General features: G+C 40.9%; 1 protein-coding gene across 1 annotated transcript in view; it reads left to right on the top strand.

The window, feature by feature from the left end:
- LOC309614779 (uncharacterized protein C8orf89) overlaps positions 1–12,469 on the top strand; it is a 181,828-nt gene that overhangs the window by 124,299 nt on the left and 45,060 nt on the right. The window lies entirely within an intron of this gene.

A 12,469-nucleotide genomic window follows, 5' to 3' on the forward strand; every position in this document is an offset into this window, starting at 1 on the left:
ACAAACAAAACATATTCCTTCTGGCTTTTAAGGACACAATCAAATGATGCAAGTGAAAATCGGGATTCTGAGACTGTTCTTGCAAAAGACTCATTCTAAAGCCTGCTTATGAGTGTGTCCAGGTTTCAGCTTGGAGAGTATATGGCAAATGCTGAAATAATTTAGTCCCAAACTGAAGAATTGCTACAAGAGAAATGATATGAAACTAACTACCAAGAGAAAATTAAAAATTACTGTGGATGACTGGTCACATTGCAGTTCATAATAGTCATCTGAGGGTAGATGAAATAGCGTGTCAACAATTCATTGGCTGGATGATTATAATGACTCTTGTAAGTTGATGAAGAGGCTTGAGTTGCAATTTTGTAAGGAAGTTCAGAAATACTTCACTCATTTCCACTGATCAATGTGTGTGTCCCTCAGGTCAAAGATGGCATCCATCACTTTAACATGCTTGGACCTTTAACAATTTCCAACTAATCCATGGCAGTAGATGGAGGCCAATGGTTGGATGGAAGATGCTCAAAGACTCTTTCATCCATTATCCCACTCGCATCTTCCATCTACTTTGGAGTTTGCCCCCAGTGTACCAGAACGCCCTTCTCTTCTGCAGGCCAGCCTTTCTGTCTCATCATTCAAACTATTATGAAATTTTACCTTCACCAAGAATGCTGTCCTTTACTAGATGGATTGGGGCTGATGACTTTTGATTCCTAATCAAAATTAAAATTAATCACTCTGTCTTCTGTGCTGCCACATCATTTTATAAATACTACTATTATAAGACTTAGAGTATCAGTTATGTCGATCTGCCCATCTAGGTTGTATGTTTCTTTATAGCAGACCTCATGACCACTTGTGTTTGTATCTCCCACACCTACCATAGTGGCCAACACACAAATACTTAGAGAAAGAGAATTATATCAATGATCGGGGGGGGGGGGGGAATGGGGAAGGGGAGTTACCATCTCAGAGGGACTTTTACTCCAATATATTTTATAACAGTTAAAATGCTACACATTGACAATGAAAATATAGCAGAACACAATGTGGTTTGAATACTAGTGATTCAAACAGAAAAATGCTGTGTAGGAAATATTTATTTTGAATGGTGGTGCTTAAGGAAAAGAGAACAAGCTAGTTTAAATAAAGGAGGGTGAGGAAGTAAGGAGCTTCGGAAAAGAGATCCTGAGTGATCTGGGGGGTTGTTCACATCTCCACCCAGGTCAGGTTTCAAAGCACATGGCCTTCTTTTTCCTAGACAGGCCCGTTCTTATGGGTTTCCATCATATAAGATAATGTGCAGGCTAATGAGTAGGCAGGAGGAGCAGCAGAGGAGAGAATGAGAACTAAACAAATGCCTGGAGGGATCTGAGCAAGTTGGAAGGAAAGAGGAGGGAAGTTGCTATGGGTTGAATTGTGTCCCCCGGATTCATGTGTTGAAGTCCTAGTCCCCAGAACCTCAGCATGTGCCTTTATTTGGAAATATGGTTATTGCAGATATAGTTGTTAAGATAAGGTCATGAGGGTGGGCCCTGATCCAATATGACTCGTGTCCTTATAAAAAGCAGAAATTTGGACACAGAGACCCGCATGCAGGAAGAATAGCATGTGACTATGACGACGACCATCCACAAGCCAAGGAGAGAGGCGTGGAACAGATCTTTCCTTCACAGCCCTCAGAAGAAACCAAGAAACTGACAGCTTGATTTCTGACTTTTGGCCTCCAGAACTGTGAGACAATAATTTCAGTTGTTTGGGCTTCCCTGGGGGCGCAGTGGTTAAGAATCTGCCTGCCAATGCAGGGGACACGGGTTCGAGCCCTGGTCTGGGAAGATCCCACATGCCGCGGAGCAACTAAGCCCGTGAGCCACAACTACTGAGCCTGCGCTCTAGAGCCCACGAGCCACAACTACTGATCCCGTGTGCCACAACTACTGAAGCCCGCATGCCTAGAGCCCGTGCTCTGCAATGAAGAGCAGCCCCCGCTCGCCGCAACTGGAGAAAGCCCACGCGCAGCAACGGAGACCCAACGCAGCCAAAAAATTTTTTTTAAATGTCAGTTTAAGCCACCCAGTTTGTGGTACTTTGTTACAGCAGCCCTAGCAAATTAATCTAGGAATGAAAGAGAACGTGTGTATACACGTGTAAGAATGATTTCTTAGGAGGGAATGAACTGAATTGTGAACTGTGAAATACAGAGGTATGAGAGGGATGGCTGGCGAAAGCCTCGTCCGACGAAGAAAAAGAATCAGTTCCCAGGGCCAGCCAGAAGATGGCGCTGTTGATCGGAACAGCTCGCAGAGGCGGGAGGAGGAAGCCGGTGGGTCTTTCCAATTTGTCAGATATTTGCAAGTGGAGTAGCCCGGACACAGTAATTGCTGGACATGCAGTCTACTGCCAAGCTGTGTCCAGCATCCTCGGTGATTCTTGGAAGGCTGTGAACAGAAACTGGTGGGAAATCTTTCTGATGGTTATAATCTAGACAGGCGCGCAGGGTGGTATGCGGGCATGGAATTTAAACTTTTGCTGCATCTGAGTGAGATGCAAACTCCTAGAGGGTTTGTGACAGTGGCTGTACCATTCTCTTTGCACAGCATCTTACACAAAATTAGAAGATGATTGTTCATTGTGGTAATAATTTTATCCTTTTGAGCTTACTAAAAAGAGATCATTTTTTTCTTAAAAAATTACATTTTTAGGTCAATAGTATTTGCATTTATTTGTATTTACCTCTACTTAAATCTCTGAGGCATGCTCCCATTTACTCTTAGAATATTGACAGCTAAAATTTTAATGTAAAAATTATATATATGAAGAATCCAACAGTGACCAATTAATAACGATACGTGCTTACAAAGCATTTTCACATAAGAACCCTGTTAACAAGGTAGATCTTACTGTTCCTGTTTGACAGGTGAGGAAAACTGAGACTCGTGGAGTTTAAGCAAGCAGGGAGTAGCAAAACAAAAACACACTAAAACCCAGTTCTTCCGACCCCAAATTGAACATTCTCTATCATTAATTAAATATTTGAGAATTTTAGGAACTGTTGGAAATACAAATCAAACCACAGTGAGATATCACCTCACACATGTCAGAATGGCTATGATCAAAAAAACAAGAAATAACAAGTATGGGTGAGAATGTGGAGAAAAGGGAGCCCTTGTGCACTGTTGGTGGGAATGTAAATTGGTGCAGTCACCATGGAAAACAGTATGGAGGTTTTTCAAGAAATTAAAAATAGAATGATCATATAATCCAGCAATTCCACATCTGGGTATTTAGCCAAAGGAAACGGAAACTCTAACTTGAAAAGAAATCTGTAGTCCCATGTTCACTGCAGCATTATTCACAATAGCCAAAACATGGAAGCATCCGAGGTGTCCATCAATGGATGAATGAATAAAGAATACACACACACACACACACACACAGTGGAATACTACTCGGACATAAAAAAGAGGAAATCCCACCATTTGGGACAACGTGGTTGGACCTTGAGGGCATTATGCTAAGTGAAATAAGTTAGACAGAGAAAGACAAATACTGTACAATCTCACTTATATGTAGAATCTTTAAAACAAACAAACAAAAAACAACTGAGCTCATAGCTGCAGATGGTGGTTGCTAGGGTGGGAGGTGGGCAAAACAAGTAAAGGTGGTCAAAAGGTATAAACTTCCAGTTATAAAATAAATGTCATGTAAATAAAGTATGGAATGTACAGCAGGGTGACTATAATTAATAATACTGTACGTGGGACTTCCCTGGTGGCGCAGTGGTTAAGAATCCACCTGCCAATGCAGGGGACACGGGTTCAAGCCCTGGTCTGGGAAGATTCCACATGCCGCAGAGCAACTAAGCCCGTGCACCACAACTACTGAGCCTGCGCTCTACAGCCCGCGAACCACAACTACTGAGCCCATGAGCCACAACTACTGAAGCCCGCACACCTAGAGCCCACGCTCCACAACAAGAGAAGCCACCGCAATAAGACGGCGCACTGCAACGAAGAGTAGCCCCTGCTCGCTGCAACTAGAGAAAGCCCGCGCGAAGCAATGAAGACCCAATGCAGCCAAAAACAAACAAATAAATAAATAAATAAAAAGAAAAAAATATCCCATTAAAAATAATAATAATAATAAAAATAATACTGTATGTGCACTTGAAAGCTGCTAAGAGAGTAAATCTTAAAAGTTCTCATCCCAAGAAAAAAAAATTTGTAACTAAAAAAAAAAAGTTAAGGAACTGATAACAGGAAATGATACCACAGGGTTCAATGTCTTCAGTTATTTAATAGTCTATGTGCCATTTGTCGAGCTATTTATCCTAAAAAGCCTATGAAATTTTAATAGAAATCCAGTGTTGATTATATGCTTCTCTGAGTAGAAAAAAATGTAGACTCTTGAAATTGCACAGAACAGGTTTGAATGTCTCTAGTTCGGGCAAATTTTTCAATGTCATCAAACTTCAATTTCCTTAACTGTCAAAAATAGGTAGTAATACTTGCCTCATAAGCTTCAACAAACTAAAATACATTAAGAATGTAATATAGTTATGGGGCTTCCCTGGTGGCGCAGTGGTTGAGAATCTGCCTGCCAATGCAGGGGACATGGGTTCGAGCCCCGGTCTGGGAAGATCCCACATGCCGTCCCACATGCCGCGGAGCAACTGGGCCCGTGAGCCACAATTACTGAGCCTGCGCATCTGCAGCCTGTGCTCCGCAACAGGAGAGCCTGCGATAGTGAGAGGCCCGCGCACCGCGATGAAGAGTGGCCCCCACTTGCCACAACTAGAGAAAGCCCTCGCACAGAAACGAAGACCCAACACAGCCATAAATAAAATAAATAAATAAATAAAAATTAAAAAAAAAAAAGAGTTCTCATCACAAAGGAAAAAACTTAAAAAAAAAAAAAAAAAAAAAAGAATGTAATATAGTTCATGGTACCAAATAGGCCTTGCTAAATGGTAGCTCCCTTATTCTCCATAAATAAGAGAGTATCTGGAGGCTTAACGTGCAAAGAACATGTTTTCTCTAAAGCAAATGTCTAGGATCAAAGTCAAAGTCATAATATGCAACGTGGACTGCCTCACAGCCACACAGGGCTGCCAGGAGCACCAGCGAGCGCACTGGTTTCCCACTTGCTTCTTAGAACGAAGTGAGTAGGAACATTCCTCTTCCTTGAAGAGGCACATTTCTCCCTGGCTTGTGGGGCAGGCAGTTCTGAGGGCTTCATGCCCTTTGCTGACTTAGTGGGAGTTTTGCATGTAGGAAGAAAGAACAGTCTGCTATAAAGATCCCTGCTGTGGCTCAGAGAAGGTGATTTTATGGTAAAAGGAGTAAATTACATGACTTCTTTAATGTCATCCAGATGATTTTTCTCCTTTTCATTTTTTAAGCTTTGCTTACAATTCCACAGTATTTCCTCACAACTCGGGCCCAACTAGGCACAAGCCAGAGCTTCAACGGTCCTAAACAAGGATTGCAGGGTGGAAGTTTTCTGACTGTGCCTTTTTAATTTCAGAATTCCATTTTACATGAACCCCTTCCATGCAGAGGAATGTTTATGTAGTTTACAAAATGTTTAAGGTATATTAGTTCATGAATTTTAGAGCTGGTCTTGTTGACTAGGAGTCAGCCAGACATTTTCTGTGAATATCCAGATAGTAAATATTTTAGGCTTTGTGGACTGTATAGCTTCTATCTTCTGCAACTACTCAACTCTGCCCTTGAGAGTGAAAAAAGCCAGAGACAATATGTAAACAAACGGTTGTGGTTGTGTTCCAATAAAATTTTTATGGACACTGAAACATGAGAGTCATTTAATTTTTACATGATACCAGAAAACTCCCTAAAAACTTTTTTTCCCTTAGTTCACAAGCTATACAAAAATCGGCATAATTTGTCTAGACCTGAACTAGACGATTATAGTCATAGAATCAGTGGTGGATCCATCGAAGATCTTAGCTTCTCAAAGCCCTTCATTTGATAGCTGAGATTCTGGAACACAGAGAAATTAAATACTTTCCTCAAAGGCATACAGCTAGAAGAGTTATGGGTCAAAATTCCCATCTCCTGATTCCTAAATTAGGTTTTTTCAAACCGTGTCATTCTACCATAATCTCCTTGACTCATACACATCCATGCAAGCATCTATGATGAATTTGTAATTAATCTGTGGACATAAATGTCTGTCTCCAAATAAGCCCTTTTGATCTCAACTTGGAGAGACTTGGACTCTGCAAAAGGACTTCTTCAATTGTGTTACTTGCAGCCTAATGTTAGGGTCAAAGAAAGCATGCAAGACCTCTCTGTCATGACTTATATCACTACTAAAGTTGAGTATTAGAATCTTTGAGCTAAAAGGGTCATTGGAGATTGTCTTGGCTCACACCTTCAAATTATATAAGAGAAATCAAGGTCCGGAGAGCCTAAATGAACTGCCCAAGGTCACTCATTGGCAAGATCTAGAGGACAGGTCTTTGGACTCCTAGTGCAGAGCTGTTGCAATTGTACCTTATGGTCTGACAGTTTATGATTATGAACATGAATAGTTTATGAAAAGGAATTTTATTGCTTATAATTAAAGTATGTCTTTTGCGTTAAAGTCCAGAGAAGAAGTATAATAATTATCATTAATTGCCAACTTGTTCTAATATATCAGGAACTAAACTAGACATTGCTTAATCCTTTCCTTCTTTATCTCCATTTTACAGATCAGGAAACTGAGGCTTGAAGGATTTACAATAATTTATTCCATGTTACGTAGCTAGTAAGTGATAGAACCATAGTTCAAATTTACTTTTCTCTTTAAAACCTGAGCTCTTCATTTTCCACGTCACCTCTGTCGAGTGCTTTTGTTTTAAGTCACAGAAATTTTTTCAACAAACTGGTATAAATTATAAGAGGGATTTCTTGGGGCAGGGAATTGAAAGATGGAAATGTGACTTCAAGTATCATTCAGTCAGAGCCCTGTGGGTGGTGGTGTGATGAACTGGGAGATTGGGATTGACATATATACACTAATATGTATAAAATGAGAACCTGCTGTATAAAAAAATAAAATAAAAAAAAAAATCAGAGCCCTGTGACCCCTGGCTCTGCCTTCCCTGGCTTGTTGGCTAATATCTCAGGTGGCTTCACATAGGCCACATGTGTCCTCATGCACATCCAGTGAGGGCAAAGGTGAAACTGAATCATCTATGGAACGAACAAACCTCCCGATCCTGGGGCTCTGATTGGACTAATCCCTGGACTGGTCCATAGGCTGAGGATGGAATTAATCCTCAGAACTCATCACCGGCACTTGAGGTGAGGTTAATCCACCCAAAATGAACTGCTGTCACGTAAGAGAGGGCAAGGGTTCTCCCTCTGAAAAGGAAATTTTAGGGGCTGTTAGAAAAGGAGGAAAGAATGAAATTTTATTTTATTTTTTATCTTATCTTTCAGCCATGCCACGTGGCATGCAGGATCTCAATGCCCCCGACCAGGGATGGAACCCGTGCCCCCTGCAGTGGAAGCACGGAGTCCTAACCACTGGACCGCCAGGGAATTCCGAGAATGAATATTTTATGGGCAACAAATGAATTTACTTTACCACCTTCATACCCACCCCATTGTATTGATAGGGTCAAAGACACAAAATTGGCACCGTAAACCTTGATAATGGCGTCCTTGACTGCTTGCTATAAGGTGGTAGGGGAGGAATTGCTCAAGGTCCGTGAAGCACAGCAATCTTTAACAAGCAGATTTGGATTCTTGCCTGCACTTTAGGCATTATTAGATGAATAAGTATCAGCCTATCAAGGCAGGACCTTCCCAAAAGGTATGCGAGTTTTTCCTGGGGGCTAAATCTGCACTTTGCAGGGAGAAAGTAAGGGACTGATAGTGACCCAATCTTCTAGAACCCAAATTCAATCTCCCCTTGCCTGCCCAGCTCCCGTGTCAGTCATCTCAGACACCCCCATCACCCCCTTTTAGAACAGCCCTCATCACAAAACACTGTGATGACCGTTACATGTCTAGTGTCTCCATGAGACCTCAGTCTCCTTAGGGAAGGACCAGTTTTTACCCATCTTTGGCCCTCAGCCTGGAGTAGCGTCTCACCCACAGAAAGGGGATGGCTACAACCAGATAAGCCATGCCAGCCATGAAGGGAGGACTCGGCTTGAGCCCTGGAGTGCTGGGGGGAGGGGGGTCACTTAGCTCCTCTGAGCCTCCCCTCCAATGAAATGAGAAAATTAACAATATCTGCCCCATGGGATTTCCTGAAAAGCACATTATAAAATGTAAAGTGATGAAAGTGTTACTTCTTTCAATTTTTCACTAATTCTAAGATCCACATTTTCATGTGTTTTAACATCTCTGAAACTGAGATCCATTCTTGCAATGGACTGAATGCTTATGTTTCCCCCAAATTCATGTGTTGAAACCTAATGCTCAAGGTGATGACATTAGAAGGTGGGGCCTTTGGGAGGTTCTTAGGTTATGAGCCCCCATGAAGGAGATTAGTGCGCTCATGAAAGAGACCTCACAGAAGTCCTAGCCCTTTTGCCATGTGAGGTTACAGCTAGAAGGCACTGTCTGTAAACCAGAAAGCAGGCCCTCACCATACACTGATCTGCCAGCACCTTGATCTTGGCCTCTGAACATTTGAGGGATACATTCCTGTTGTTTATAAGCCATCCAGTAGATGGTATTTTGTTATAGCAGCCGAACAGACTAAGACAATACTGCAATCCACGTATGAGTACGCACCATACTTTAATCGACAGTGTTTTGTCTTATGTAGTATCTCTTAGTATTACATAAAATAATGGTGAATCTTACAGTTAAAGGTGCCTGAGCGTCAACAAAGTATGATGTTATCGATATCCATGCAGTATTTTGCCTCTGACAAATGCCCCCAAACCTGCCTAAGAATCAACTATTCTATTTGATGTGAAACCAAAAAAACCCAAAACAAATGAATAAACGTAATTAAATAGAAACAGAGTCATAGATATAGAGAACAAATAGGTGGTTGCCAGAGGGGAGGGGGCTTTGGGGAGGAGAGGAATAGGTGAGGGAGATTACGAGGTGCAAATTTTCAGTTACAAAATAAATGAGTCACAGGTATGAAATGTACAGTGTGGGGAATATAGTCAATAATTATGTAGTATCTTTGTAGGATGACAGATGACGACTAGACTTATGGCGATTATTTTGAAATGTATAGAAATATTGAATCGTTATGTTGTGTACCAAGATCTATCAGAGTGTGGAGGTCAATTATACTTCAAAAATAAACAAAGTCATAGAAAAAAGAGATCAGATTTGTGGCTACCAGAGGCGGGGGGTGGAGGGATGGGAACTTGGATGAAGACAGTCAAAAGGTACAAACTTCCAGTTATAAGATAAATAAGTACTAGGGATGTAATGTACAACATGATAAAGATACTGAACACTGCTGTACATTATATATGAAAGTTGTTAAGATAGTAAATCCTAGAGTCCTCATCACAAGGAAAGAAACTTTTTTCTATTTTTTTAATGTTGCATCTATATGAGAGGATGGATATTCACTAAACCTATTATGGTCATCATTTCATGCTGAATGTAAGTCAAATCATTATGCTGTACGCCTTAAACGTATCCAGTGCTGTATGTAAATTATATCTCAATACAATTGGAAGGAAGAAAAAAAGAATCAACTCTTCCATTTGTCAATCTCAAGAGATTGCCTTGACAGCCCTCAGAGCATCCTGGATGCCTTTTATAACCCCCATCCATCTGACGTGTATCCAAACCTTTTGGGAAATGATTTGTATTTTCACTTCCACATACGCTGGTTACAGTGTTTAGTACAGCACTTAATCTTACTTGTCCTTACTTTCCATTACCATCTTACCACCACTGCTACCAAGCTTTAAGTAAGGGGAAGAATTCTGCAATGTCTTAGAAGGAATAATTTTAGTTCTGCTCTGGTTTTGTCACTAATTAGCTACATGTCTAATCTCTGTCATCTGCAAAACGGGGATGCCAACATTTCCCTCACAGTTATGCAAGGTCGAATGAGATCATATATGTGGACATCCTTTAAAATTACTGCATTCTGAAATCTGGTGAACAGAAAAGCCTCTCTTCCCCTCGGTATATTTACCAATCTTGGGCAGCTTTCAAAATCCACACTTCAGAAGAAAGGGTGTCTTTTAAGGTGCATTTGATTATTTCCTACATTCACCACACAATCACTGAGATGATTTCTGTTCTCCAAAAATCTACAAGACATGGACAACAAAGTGACTTACACTTGACCAGCACCCGGTTTCCAGTAAGAATGTGAACTCCATTGCTTTAAAAGTCAGTGTCCCCTTGACTTTGCCTTCCGGCAAGAACTACTTCCTTTGCAAGGGCCTGCTCAGGGAAAACTTATTTTGATGTTTTCAAGACAGAGCAAGATTTAACTTGAAACTGTGAGTTTCTTTCAAAGTCACTTACCACAGACAAGCACCTTTTTTATGGTGGGTGATAAGTAGTAATCATTTACATCCGGCCCTCGGTATCTGCGGATTCTACGTTGGACCAGCGACAGGTTGGTTGAATCCATGGATATGGAACCAGTGGATACCGGGAGGGGGAGGGGCAACTGTACTATGTCATTTTATATAAGGGACTTGAATACCTGCAGATTTTGGTATCTGTGGGGAAGGAGGGAGGGAAGGGGACTTCCCTCCTCCACTGCCACCCCCCTACTGAGGGACTACTGTATTTGCGGTTTCTTCTTTTTAACTTTGTGCTTTCCCCTACTTTGCACACTTTAAAACTGAGTTTGTCTGTTACTTGGCTCAGGCTTAAATTATGAAGTGGGAGTGGGGTGAGCATTAGGACAGTATCTAATAGATATTTAGTGCCTACTTTGTGCTCAATTTACCCACATCACCTTGTTTCTATAGACAGCTCACAGCAAACGGAAAAAGTTCAGTGTTCTATATTTGAGATGAAGACCCTGAGGCAATTTGTCCAAGATCATAGAATCAGAACTGGACCCAACCTCCCTGATCACAGACCCTCAACATTTTGTTTTTGATTTTAGGTTTTGGTTTTGTCTGGGTATAAGGGGGAAAAGGAGGTGAATAAAAAAGTATTTGAGCAAGCATTTGGCATTATGGTTTTAATTCTCTTAAACCGGAGGTCAGCTTCTACTTTCTGTATGTGAAAATGAATTTGTCAGTGGATCATTTTCCTTTACATTTTCCTAGATTCTTAAGGCATTACAGAACAAGTCTCTAGCTAAAGGCATTCCATAAAGCAGACAGCCTTAGGGAAGGAGTGGGGCATAAATTACATGAATGAGTTAGTACAAAGCTGCTAATAAAACCTACAACACAGGTAGAGGCAGAGGGTATAATTTTCTGACAAAGCTATTTAGTACCAACTACCAAGAACTAAAAATATAAAAAAGTAAATATTTTTAAATTAAATTGCAAAAAGAGAGATTTACCTAAAGAGGAAAACAAAAGTATTTCCAAGCCTGAGATTTATTAGTATAAATAGTCACAAAGAAAGGATTTGTTTTTGATTTTAGAGTATGTTTTCCTTGGACAGTGAAAAAAATGAATTGCTTTGTGCACTTGTCAAACTTCACTTGTGATTACAGTTCATAAGATACAATTCTTAGAATGTATTCAATCTTTTTCATTTCACAACTTTTTGGCTTATTTTTAATGTGTGATTATTGTATTGTTTTACTAGTTTCATAGCAAAGTTTTTTTTTCTTTTGTTACTTTCCTAGTCTCTAAAGAGTAAAGGGAATTCCTCTTTGAGAAGTCTTTACATGAGAAAGGAAAAAAATTAGCTCTGAAAGTAATTAGATTTCTCAGACTCACAGATACAGACAACTTTATATTCCTGGTTTCTTACAAAAACCATTAATAGTTTAAATGATGTAAGAACATAAAATAAAATGAAACTTCTAGGATTTTCGGTTAACAAAAAAAGTACAGAAAATACAATATATTTGGAGAGGAAGATGGAAGAGAATGTCTATGGAAAGTTGGGCTGGCACTTGATTAAAGCGGAAATTATTTCTAAAATATCATCAAGCAGAATTTCTTTGGGGAAATCTGCATTAACAGAAAGCGGAGCACCGTTTATATTCTGTGTATCATTAATTGCCTCTTCTGTGAAGCAAAGTGGCATTTTCCTGGGGCAGGAAAATCCCATTCTAAAATGCTGCAGGAATAAAGGATGCTTCTTCAGTCTTAGCTCTCGATTGCGTGGCCCGGGGGCGGGGGACTGGCGTCCCGGGAAAAGCGCAGCGTGGGCTTCCTGGGCGAAGCCTGGGTGACCCGCGCGCACGGTGCGGCTGAGCCCCGCACGGGCACATCAAGCGCTATTCGGCTCTTGGCCTTGGAGTCAAAGTGCCCCGCTGGCTAACGTGTCCGCAGACGTCAGGAAGCAGAGTTGGGAACCAGGAGATGTGGTGG

The sequence above is a fragment of the Balaenoptera borealis genome (genome assembly GCF_965194805.1).
Source record: "Balaenoptera borealis genome assembly, chromosome: 17".
Taxonomy (NCBI): domain Eukaryota; kingdom Metazoa; phylum Chordata; class Mammalia; order Artiodactyla; family Balaenopteridae; genus Balaenoptera; species Balaenoptera borealis.